The sequence below is a fragment of the Bubalus kerabau genome, chromosome 7 (assembly GCF_029407905.1).
Source record: "Bubalus kerabau isolate K-KA32 ecotype Philippines breed swamp buffalo chromosome 7, PCC_UOA_SB_1v2, whole genome shotgun sequence".
Lineage (NCBI taxonomy): Eukaryota > Metazoa > Chordata > Mammalia > Artiodactyla > Bovidae > Bubalus > Bubalus kerabau.
Genome location: NC_073630.1, coordinates 41,409,532 through 41,422,300, shown reverse-complemented (window position 1 = coordinate 41,422,300; position 12,769 = coordinate 41,409,532).

Below are 12,769 nucleotides of genomic sequence, written 5' to 3'. Positions count from 1 at the left end.
AAATATTTATCAAAGAGGTGGGAAAAGGGATTTCTAAACCAACAGACATCAGTGTTACTTAAAGGTATTATTCTTTCTTGGTGCAAATAGTCTCTTTTTGTTAAAGCAGTCCAGGAAACTTGAGCCCAGAAGACCATAATCATGTTTTTTTAAGCCAGTCAGCTTCCTAACAGAAGGAAGAAATCTAGACATGGCAGGAAGAGGATAGATATTAGGTCACCTTTAGGGAATTATCTTGTTGGGACTCCTATCACAACTATCCATCTAAAAGTTTTTTCTTTATGATGAAAATAGTGTTTTGATACTAGACTAGATTCTTAAAGCAATTAGGACTTTAGTTCTAGTCAGTTGGGTTGTTTGCTTACTGATAACATAAATTATCTTACATCTCTAACAAACGATATTCTTCTTTTGTCTCCATTGTTAGAGAACCTCAGCATCTTTTGGAGCAGCCCATTAGTTTTAAATAGAGATATAGTTGTTCATCTAATAACATTATGGAGTGACTACTATAATTCAAGATATTACTGGGAGCACAAAATTAAGATACATAAGAAGTTAGTTTCAAAATGTATTGAACCAATGTGAATTACCCCAAGGCTTTTGGCTATTAGTGCTTATTTACTGTGAGCTAGAGTCAGGCTCCACCCCACTCCAGTACTCTTGCCTGGAAAATCCCATGGATGGAGGAGCCTGGTAGGCTGCAGTCCATGGGGTTGCTAAGAGTCGGACACGACTGAGCGACTTCACTTTCAATTTTCACTTTCATGCATTGGAGAAGGAAATGGCAACCCACTCCAGTGTTCTTGCCTGGAGAATCCCAGGAATGGGGGAGCCTGGTGGGCTGCCGTTTATGGGGTCGCACAGAGTCAGACACGACTGAAGCAACTTGGCAGCAGCAGCAGAGTCAGGCTCACAGTAAATAAACTTACTCCTTACACTGGCTAGTAATTATTTGAAAATGAGACAGCCATCTAAGCATAGTGGAAATTCACATGGAGAGCACACCCCAACAATTAAACCCCACAAGAGGTAGTCAGATAAGGGAATACATAAAATGAATAGGTATCTTATACACAGATTTAAATTGTATATACTGAATTCACAAGGCAGTGGCACACAAAAATGAAGACCCGAAGTGTTTTGCTCATATGACTGAGGTATATATGTAAAGGCCCAAAAAGTCTGGACTTCTCAGACTTCATGAGACAACTCTGTACAAGCCGCTGCCTTAATATAAGTCTACAAATGAGCAGTATCCATTGTACGGAGGGGAATCGAAGGAGCTACACTAACTGACACCAACCACCAGGTATTGTGTCTACTTGGCTGTTACCAAAGGAAAGTATGGTGTGTCTTTGCCAGTTTTGAAACAAGTGTAGTTAATGGCTACATGTTTGAGTCTGATCCTTGTATACAGTCTTCTAATCTGTTTCTATTGGTGGCAGCAGTGGGATTATGTTCTATAAAATTTTTGTAAGTAAGACTAGGGAAGGAATGTCACAGTGATGTGATCTTCCCAGCTCTTCTTGGCTGTAAGAGCTATGACCAGCCCTGAATTTTCAATAAGGTATGGAAAAGGAAGACTTGATTTAAAAATAATAGTAGAGTTCCCTGGTAGTCTGGTGGTTAGGATTTAGTGCTTTCACTGCTGTGACCCAGGTTCAATCCCTGGAGAACTGAGATCCCACAAGCTTCAGGGTGTGTCCAAGATAAAAAATAATAATGATAATTTAAAATAACAGTGTAGCAGGCAGACAATACTAGATTTGTTGCTTCTAAACTGTGGAGTCAGTTTAAAATGTTAACCTTGCCAGTGAAGACCCACTCTCAGATGGACTAGAAATAAACATTTCATTTTAAATGTCAGTTCTGAACTTAATCACTTTTTTCCAGCCCACACATGACATGAAATAATCCATTTAGTTCCAAGAGAATTTTGTTAATTATTCTAAAATATTCAAAAATGAACTATTTTGTGGCATAGTATAAAAATTCTCCCTTTCTACTCATATCATCACTAAAGTAAAAACCCCTTAATATTATGTATAAATACAAAAATGATACCTTACCCTATCTCATCAACCATGTTCAGGGCTTAGGTTGAATCAGAACAGGGCTACAGTGACGAGCATCAGAATTGAGGCAGAAGGGCATTGATAAAACCAGTCCTCTACCTCCTCTAAAACCTAAAGACTGGCTTTTGCCTTTTTTTTTTCTCCATGTTGAACATAGACCACTGTGAAGAACCTCTCCTCACATCCCCTGCAGCTTCTGCCTGTGGTTGATCATTGCTTACTTCTCATCAACACCAGCTCATAAACCTGGAAGTGACCTTCAACAGCCAGGCAATATTTACCAAATTCATAACTATGATTTTGAATGTTAATAAAATGTTTATTTTCTTCTTTTTAAATCCTATAGCACCCATTGAAATGACACTATGGAAAGATACTTTGAGATAATTTCCAGAGATGCGAAATCTGAAGAGAAAAATTAAATGACTTGTCCAATCCCATACAAAATGTTTAAATATTTAATAATGCACTTAAAACACAGTGTGTATAAAATTATACAATAAACAATTCAAACTCTCAAAAAAAAATAAAATGTTAACAACAGCTTAGTGTTGGAGCATAAAGCAGTAAGTTGTCTGGAATTCAGGAAGTTTATTTGGGAAAAAATATATGCACCTGAAACATGATATGAAAATTCTTGAAAATATTTGGAAAGTTATTCTCTGTTTCCTAGAGTAGGACATAACCAGTATTCATCAAGGAGATCGGATCCCAGTCAGCCTAACAAGGTTGTTAACTGAGTTCCTAGTATACACAGAAACTGAGCTGGTGTGGTATCAAATTAGGTATCAACAGAAAACAGATGGCATCTTAAAATGAGTTGCAGCTTATAAATTAAAGAGCTGATAACAGTTAGGGGGAAGCTATTATATTTGGGTTAACTACTAAACCCATGTTTCATGCTACTCTTCCACCATGGTGTCAGCTTATGAGACCTGACACTCCAGGACATCAGCTAATGTCTTGCTGTGTATCATCTAGGCAGTGGTCTGATTGGGGTAATTTCATTTGAGAGATACACAAATAATTGAAACAGTCCAAGAGTATGGCCATCTTCCATCAGAAAAGACTTGATTGGCTTTGTGATGATACCCTGAGGAACCAGACTGGCTTGATAGAAGGAGAGCTCTAGTGACACGGGGCTAACCATGCTACCTAGATAATCCAAGTTCCTATAGTAATTGAAAGCATTAATTTTTGTCACAGCCAAGGCAGTCTATATTGCAAAGTGGGTATGTATGGGGTTGCCCATGGCTACCAGCTTGGTAGTAATGTAGATTTTTAAAATATTATTTGCCCGCATCGGGTCTTAGTTGCTGCATTCAGGATATTTAGTGTGTCGTGTGGGATCTTTTCTTGTGGCATGCAGGCTCAGTAATAACAGTGCACAGGCTTAGTTTCTCCATGGCATGTGGGATCTTACTTCCCGCTCCAGGGGTCGAACCTTTGTTCCCTGCATTGCAAGGCCAGATTCTTAACCACTGGACCAGCAGGGAAGTCCCAATAATGTAGATTTTTCCCGGTGGCTTGAATAGTTTTGGTCCAGATCCCCAGTTTCCTTCTTTATATCCAGCTTTTCTATGGTGGTCATTTTCTACTTATATTCTGTCTTTAAATATCTTGGATTGCCAGTCTTAGCAAATAAAAATACAGGATGCCAAAATAAATTTGAATTTCAGAAAAAAGATATAGGGGTCATACTTATTTTAGAAAAAAAATTAGTTATCTGAAATTCACATTTATGTGGCATCCCATATTTTATCTGGCAACCCTATAAATGTGTTAGTAACACTGGTTAAGTTTGGATTGTAGTCATGTATTTGTTCCCAGGAAACACACCGGTTCTTTCCATTATGTACTGTTTTTTTACCTGCTAATACTTGATAAGGGAAGAGGGAGGCTAACACATAGTTGACCCAAAGTTTATTGTTAAGAGATAAAAGAGGAAGCCTAGTTGCAGATATGAGAGTTTTTAATAGGAGACACATTGTCTTTGGCTAAAATTCTCACATAGCCATTAAAACATTTCCAGATGTACAAATGTTCGAAATAATGTCTAGATAATCGGTCGTTTAGGGGTTGTCTGTTGTTTTTTGTTTGTGTGACTTAACAATTACTTTCTCATTCTCTTTTACCATGAAGGGAAAGATTAGGTGCACTACTTTTTTTTTTAAACACTTGATAGGTAGCACAATTCTCACAGCCACTCTTCATCTCAGAAAAGATCCACAAATATGGAACACCTATCTTTTTCTTCCAGAACCCCGCAAAGAGTCAAGGATTCGGAGTCACTAGGTGCCCTGAAAGGTGAGGTTGAGGACCAAAGTTGAAAACAAGGGGATTATTTGAAAGTCTATTTTTGTTCTCCCTTTGTAGCCAAGCAGCTTTCTCTTTTTCTAGCAGAAGGCTGGAGACTTATTCTCTGGAGAAATTCAACCAAACAGATTAGAGCTGGGATCTGGGGGGAGAATGGTGGTGGTAGTGAGGTATGACACTGAAAACAGGATGATTGAGAGATCAGTGTTCTGAACATTATAAGCCTTCAGTGTTCTTTCACCACCTTGCTACAGAATGTGGCAGCTGGGCTTATACACACGGCATCCCAACCCTTCTGGAGAGATGAACAATTTTAAAAAACAGCTTGCCACTTGATTATTTGTTACAGTGAAGCTCAGAGTTCACAACCCTACTCATTCATACATGACTTCTCAGTCCCTTGAAATAATGCTAAGCTACTGGTATTAATATATATTTGGTTAACCTCTAGTAAGTATATAAGATAATCAAAACAAACCAAAAATAAGGGGAAGAAGTTCCAGCTGAACTTAAACTTTTGTGTGGAGGCACTAAACCATAATAGACAAAGCAATACTCAGGAAAAGAAAATGCGGTCAGTGTTGTTCAACTAAAAATAAAATTTTTCCAATATATAAAAAAAGAAAGAATGCTAAGCTGATAGCCAAGAATCACTATATATACAGAAATAACTTCAACAATGAAAGATGAAGACCAAAACAAAAGTACCTGGAAAAGAAAAGAAAGCAGAAAACATAAAGTCCCCAAAGATGCTATAATATTCTCAGAAACAGCATATCTTGCATCCATGAAAATTAACACAGTGCTATAAAAGATGAACAATCAGAAAAAAGTATTAGAAAAATAGGAGAGCCAAAATTAAATATGAAATGTGTTGGGGGATAAGTTGAAGAAATTTCAGAAAATAGAACAAAAAAGCAGAGGTAAAAATAGCAAAGAACCAAAAAATTAGATCAGAATGGGGCACAACATCTGATTAGTAAGATCTCAAAAAGGAGAGAACAGAGAAAGGAGGTGATAATAAATAAGAATATCTCCCCAACATGTAGGACATGTGGCTCTTACTAATAAAATGATCCACTGAGCGCATGGTACAATGAATCACCCACACACACATGCAAAGTCATATGATGATAGTTCAGGATGCCAGTTGTTAAGATCCTTACAAGTTTCCACAGAGGGATAACAAGAGTTACATAAAAGGATGTTTTCAGAATGGCATTTTGACTTTTTGATAGCAACACTAGAAGATGCTAGAAGACTATAAATGCAGGGTCTTCAAATCGAAGAGAAAAAATTATTTCCAATCTAGTATTCTGTCTAGAATTATAGACAGTCCAATCAAGTATGGGGCTAAAATAAATGTTAGATTGGCATGGTCTCAAAATTGTATCTTACCATGTACCCTTTCTTAGGAGGCTACTGAAGGATGTGCTTCATCAAAACAAAGGAGTAATCTAAGTAAGAAAGCATGGGATCCTGAAAATATAAGATCTGACAAAGGAATGCAATGAAAGTCCCACGATGACTACTGTGTCAAGTAAGTAGGGTGGAGGTTTGAGGAAGTAGGTCCCTAGGAAACTTGGAACAAAGTGTTTGAGTACATGGAAAGTATAAAAAGAAGTGCAACAGATGTTAAGACAAGAGAAAGTATAAAAAGATAAGCACAAGGGTAGTGAGAATAATGATAAAATGAGGCAATTAGGAGTCGGACACGACTGAGCAACTGATCTGATCTGATCTGAGGCAATTAGAAGTACACCAAATACACATTTTTGAATAAGTGTTTCTGTATCAAAAAAATAAATTGAAATTTTATTTCTCAAAATGTAATCATTACAATGTTGATAGTCAGATTTTAGAAGTTTGACATTAAAGACACAGGAGAATTGTAGCATTGTCAGTGATTAAATTGCTCCTTCAGGCATCATACTCCACAATTGCAATAGGTGCTCACCTTCAAAAAGATGTGCCCTGCAGAAGATTTTTCCAGAAAGAAAAATTGTTTTCAATAACTTGTCTTGTGAAAGGAACTATGCCCCTTGCTTAGACAAATCTCAATTTTTTTTATTTAAAGAAATAATGCATAATACATAGCAATAATTTCAACAAGCTTTTTGTTTAAATTTTAGCCTCTGTAGACTCAAAAGCATAAGGAATGATTTACTTCTTTACAAATATTTTGAAATTACATACTCTTTTTCATCTTCTGTACTATTTTTGCTATCAAGATATAGTTATTCCCATATAATGCTTTAGATTTTTTTTCTATGTATTATGATTGAGGTTTTTTCCTGTACTTTGTTTACATTAGTATTATATAACTAAGAATAAATTTTGATCTAATTGCAAATGATTATCTGTGGTGATGTGTTTTTTCTCTGTCATCAAATCTATTGAGTAAACCACGCCAGGACAATTTGTTCATGTGCCTTTTCTATTTTTTAAGTAAGGGATAATCATAAGTACAGGGAAGGACATGAAGTGCAATAATCACAAGTGTACTTGATTTTTCACATAGTGTATACTCTCATATTAAGATGTGTACACTCAGATTAAAGTCCAAAAAATTTCTGATTACCTAGTGTCCTTTTCCCTATTTATACCTGCCCCAGAAGGTTTTCTAAAGATCAATTTGTTTTGCTTTTTCTCAACTTATGCAAATGGACTCATCCAGTATGTGCTGTTTTACACTTGTATGCTTTCATCAATATAATATCAGCGATTCATCCAGGTGTTTGCATGTATCCACTGTTCATTTTTTTTAATTGTTGTAGACTGTCCCATTGTATTCATATGCAATTATCTGTTAGGTGAGATTTGAGTATTTTCTAATTTGTGGCTATTACAGATAAAGCTGAAATAAATATATTTCTGTGCTTTTTCTGAGTATATGCACACCCATTTCTCTTGGGTCCTAGGAGCCAAACTGCTATGTCATAGAGTAAAACTGTCAAATACTTTCCAAAGTGATTGTATCATTTTATGCTCTCATTAGCAATATATGAAAGTTCCAATTACTTTACATCCTTACAAACATTTGTTATTGTCTATCCTTAATTTTACCGATTCTGGTATTATATAGTAGTATCTCATTGTGACTTTAATTTACATTTCCATGATTTGCAGTATTGCTGCTGCTGCTGCTGCTAAGTCGCTTCAGTCGTGTCCAACTCTGTGCGACCCCATAGACTGCAGCCCACCAGGCTCCCCCGTTCCTGGGATTCTCCAGGCAAGAACACTAGAGTGGGTTGCCATTTCCTTCTCCAATGCATGAAAGTGAAAAGTGAAAGTGAAGTCGCTCGGTCATGTCTGACTCTGACTCTTAGCGACCCCACAGACTGCAGCCTACCAGGCTCCTCCGCCCATGGAATTTTTCAGGCAAGAGTACTGGAGTGGGGTGCCATTGCCTTCTCCATTTGCAGTATTGAGTACCTTTTCATATGCTTATCAGCCATTCAGATACCGCTTTTGAAAGTACGTATTCAAGCCCATTTCTAAATTATACTGCAGTTATCTTTTTATTAGGGATATGTTCTTTATATATTTTGTACACAAGTTTGTCTGTCAGATATATATGTGTGTGTGTCTTACAGACATCTTTTGCCAGTCTATGCCTTTTCTTTTTACTTTCTTAGTGGTATATTATGAATGGACATTTTTAATTTTTATAAAATCCAGTTATCAGGTTGTTTTTCTATTATTGTGAGTGCTATTATTCTATTATTCTATTAACAAACCTTTGCCAACCTGAATGTTCTGAAGCTATTCTGTGGTTTTTTTTTTTTTTTTGAAGACTTACAGTTTTAGCTTTCACTAAGTCTGTGATCCATCTCAAGTTAGTTCTTCATATGAGCTGAGGTAGAAAGGAATTGTCTTTATTAAAATATTCCTATTACAACTATTTTGAAATTTAATTACTTGGAATAATATTTTAAGTACCTTATTTTTCTCTATTACTTTCTTCCTTTTTTCACATTCTTTAAATTTTTTTAATCCAGATTATTTCCCAGGTGGTGCTACTGGTAAGGAACCTGCTCGCCAATGTGCAATGCAGGCGACATAAGAGAAGTGGGTTCCATCCCTGGGTTGAGAAGATCCCCTGGAGGAGGGCGTGGCAACCCACTGCAGCAGTATTCTTGCCTGGAGAGTCCCATGGACAGAGGAGCCTGGCAGGCTACAGTCCATAGGGTCGCAAAGATTCAGACATGACTGAAGCAATTTAGCAAGCAGAAATCCAGATTATAGTCATTTATCACAGATGTAGTTTATATATCTTTGGAATTTGTCCTTTTCATGAAATTTGAGGTAGGAGAGTTGACATTCTGTTTTTCAGTTATCCTCAAAAGACTGAAGAATTCCAAAACTGGACTTTTTCTTGAAAATTAATTATCTAAAATGGTATAAATCACTAAAATCTAATAACACTTCTTTGTTTAAAATTGTGAATTTTAGTATACCAGTTCTACAGCTATTGGAATTATAAACAGTTGAGTCTATTATTCTGCCCTGTGTGTATATGCATGCTAAGTTGCTTCATCCATGTCCAACTCTTTGCGACCCTATAAACTGTAGCCCACCAGGCTCTTCTGTCCATGGGATTCTCTAGGCAAGAGTACTGGACTGGGTTGCATGCCCTCCTCCGGGGATCTTCCCCACCCAGGGATTGAAACCTTGTCTCTTATGTCAGCAGACAGATTCTGTACCACTAGTGCCACCTAGGAAGCCCATTCTGCCATGCACTGTCATTTAAATGTTTTTAAATGTCTTATGTGGGAGACCTGGGTTCGATCCCTGGGTTGGGAAGATCCCCTGGAAGAGGGCATGGCAACCCACTTCAGTGTTCTTGCCTGGAGAATCCCCATGGACAGAGAGTCCAGCAGGCTACAGTCCATGGGGTCACAAAGAGTCGAACATGACTGAGCAACTAAGCACAGCATAGCACACACGCGTTTTATACATTTAAGGTAATCTTCTAGACATTATCTAGTCTAATATTCATGCTCATCTGTTTCCTTATTATTCAACTACCAGAAAGTTCTCAATATCTGTTTCTGTACGTAAAATGAATAGTTTTCAAATCAATTACTTTCATAACTTTACTTTTGCAATATATACACATTAATATCGTAGCAGATTAATAGAATTTCAGTACATAAAATACATTCATTCAATTGGTCCTTCAGCAAATATTTTTTGAGCACCTACAGAGTGCCAAGAATTACTCTAATCACTGGTTTTATCAGTCAAGAATTTCTGCCTTCACGCAGCTTACATTCAAGTGTGGTTTTTCACTTCAACTTATATCCTAAATGTTTACTTGTACTAGAAAGTGAATATTCAGATATTAACAGTAAGTCTGAATTATTTGTAATAGATGATTCTGTGTCCATCATGTTGTATCACTTTTCACATCACATCACTTTTCACAGTGTAGAGTTCTTATGAAAAATTGCTACCCAGCCAGAAGTTGTATTTCCAGCCCCCTTTATATCTTATTCAGTTCTTGCCTATAATTAGCTTTTGCCAATAGAATGACAGCAGGTTGGCATGTCAATTCTAGGATCCAGAGGTATTTTAGTAGTTGATATACCTTCTCTGTTCTTTTTGCGTTTTACTGGCTAGAGGCAGATGACTATGTGGTCCTGGGTTCTGGAGGATCTTGGAACACAAACAGATCCAACCTCTGATTCACTTTAGATAGGAAAAGGGTCCAAAGACAAGTAACTCAGACTTTCATGTGAGCCAAAAATAAACTTTACTGGGTTAAGCTACTGAGATGTGGGGTTTGTTTATTTTAGCAATTAACATTACCATAACTAATACACTTGCCTTATTAATAATACAGATGTTGTTAATCTGAATAGGCTGATGTTCATCTGGAAAAAGAACCATTATCATTGATCTAGTATAATTTCAGAGTTGCCAAAAATCATATTGAAAGAAGTTGTCAGCTATTCAGTCTCCCAAAGGGCAAGGCAAATGCCAAAGAGCAAATTTGGCTGAATATTGAGACCAACACAAACTTAAATCTATCCCTAACAGTTTGTGAATAAAAAAGGAAGAATATGAAGACAAAAAAGAATGATTGTATAAGAAAAGTAGGAATAAGTTTGAGCACACTTTAGTCCATGAACCATATTTATATAGTTATTATATTAAGTGAATACTATTCAAATTCTGATAAAATAAGACTAAGGAATGTAGAAGGGATATAATGTAGGAATTCCTCATTCAATATGATAGTAAGTGTAAAAGGTGTCTGGAATTCAAATATATACATGCTTTTTATGCTCATATAGGAATAGAATTTGTTGCTTCTCCAGGAGTGGAACCAGTCACTAGAAACAGAGGTGGGAGAAAGGCTTTTCATCTTTCACTCTTGAATATGGTACCATATGGATACATTACCTATTTTAAAATACATTTTTAATAAATGCAAAATTTTATGATTAGCTTGTGATAATTGATCAGGGAATAAATAACTTTACTAAATTTCAACAAAATTTCAGCAAAATCCTTTATGAATATTGGTATGTGGGATTGAAAAATTGATAACCATAATTTAGTAAATACCTTTAATGATATCCTTCCATTGAACCTGTGAAGTTTCATATGTTTTCAGTTATAGCAGCTATTAAAATCAATGTTGAAACTGAACTTAGAATTACATCAGAATTACAATAGCCTAAAATGATAATGGAGAAGGAAATGGCAACCCACTCCAGTATTCTTGCCTGGGAAATCCCATGGACGGAGGATCCTACTAGGCTACAGTCCCTGGGGTCAAAAAAGATTCGAACACAATTTAGCAACTAAACAAAATAATAAAATTAAAATTTTGTAAAATGTTGAAGCATATTCAATTCAATTGCTTCATCTAAAATACTGTAATATTATATCACAATATGTTAATAAAATATACCAAAATTTTTGTCTAATAATAATTTGAATTCATCCATTAGTAGTCTCTTTTCTGTGTATTTTAATAGCATATATAAAATATTAGTACAGAACAATACTGAATCATAGGTTAAGAAATACATTATTAGGAATGGATGGTCAAAAAGTTTCTACTGATAGGCTGTGGAATCAAACTTTAGAGACATTTGCTGTGCACTGACTGCCATGAGAGCTCTGAGAGAGCATCTCTGACCTGAGTCACCTGGTCAGAATTCCCTCAGAGCTCAGCCTGAGCTGAGACTTGAAGGCTAATAGGATGTGAATAGGAGAAGGATGCGGAGGACATTGTAAAGCAAGATGACATAAACAGAACTATTAAGACTTATTTAGGACATTAAAGCAATTCTTCAAGTGGGGCCCGGTACCATCCATACCAGCATCACTGAAATGGTTGTTTAAGATGCCTTACTGAAACCTGAATGAAAATTTCTAACGTACGGAGTCAGAATTATTCATTTTTATCAAGATCAAGATGACTTTTATGTTTACCAAAATTTGAAAAGTTCTAAATCCCATGTGCATATTCTAGTTGATACTTTGATTTGTATTGCAGAGACACCAAAGATGACCTTACAGAATAACAAAAAACAAAACAAACAAAGACAGTGGTCAATTCCAGAATGGGAAATTGAAAAATGACTTGGTTAGGTTGAAAAATTCAACCATAAGTCATCCCTATTACAACAATTAATTCAGTTAAAAAATATTTTTTTGTTTGTTTCCATTAAGTGGAGAGCAGGCTTCATTGGTGGCTCAGATGGCCCAGAGATACATATACTGTGTTTCTGGTCATGCAGAGCATTACAGAGACACAGAAGTTATCTAAGTTTTGGTTTGCTTATGTGGTACCCTGCACAGTAGCAATTCCATCTTGGTCTAGAAAGTTACTTCAACATGTGGAAGAAAGCCAGGCAAAAGCAAGTGCACAAAAAGTTTAATTCAAAAAATAATAATGTTAAATTCCAACAACCAATCAATTTGTAGAAATGTTTCACCAACCCTAATTTTGATTTTATTTTACTAGTAAAATACAAGTAATCAAACAAATGGTGAGGGGAGACACTCTTCACCTTTTAAATTGGAAGATATTTCAAGATCACTAGCAACAGTGTTGGTAAGGGTATGGGAAACACACATTGTTGTGCACTATTAATGAGTGTAATTTGGAATAACTATTCTGAAGAACAGTATAAGAAAATATATCAAGATTTAAAATTTGCTTACTCTTTAAAGTCAGGTTTTCCCAGGAATTACTCCTATGGAATTACTTGCACATCTGTGCAAAGATCCATGTAGAAAGGTTTCCTGATGCAATGGTAACCTCCAAATTACCATTTTGGCACTCTATTCAGACACTAAATTACCATTCACGTACTCTATCCTAGATGTCATGGACAGGAAATTCTTACAAC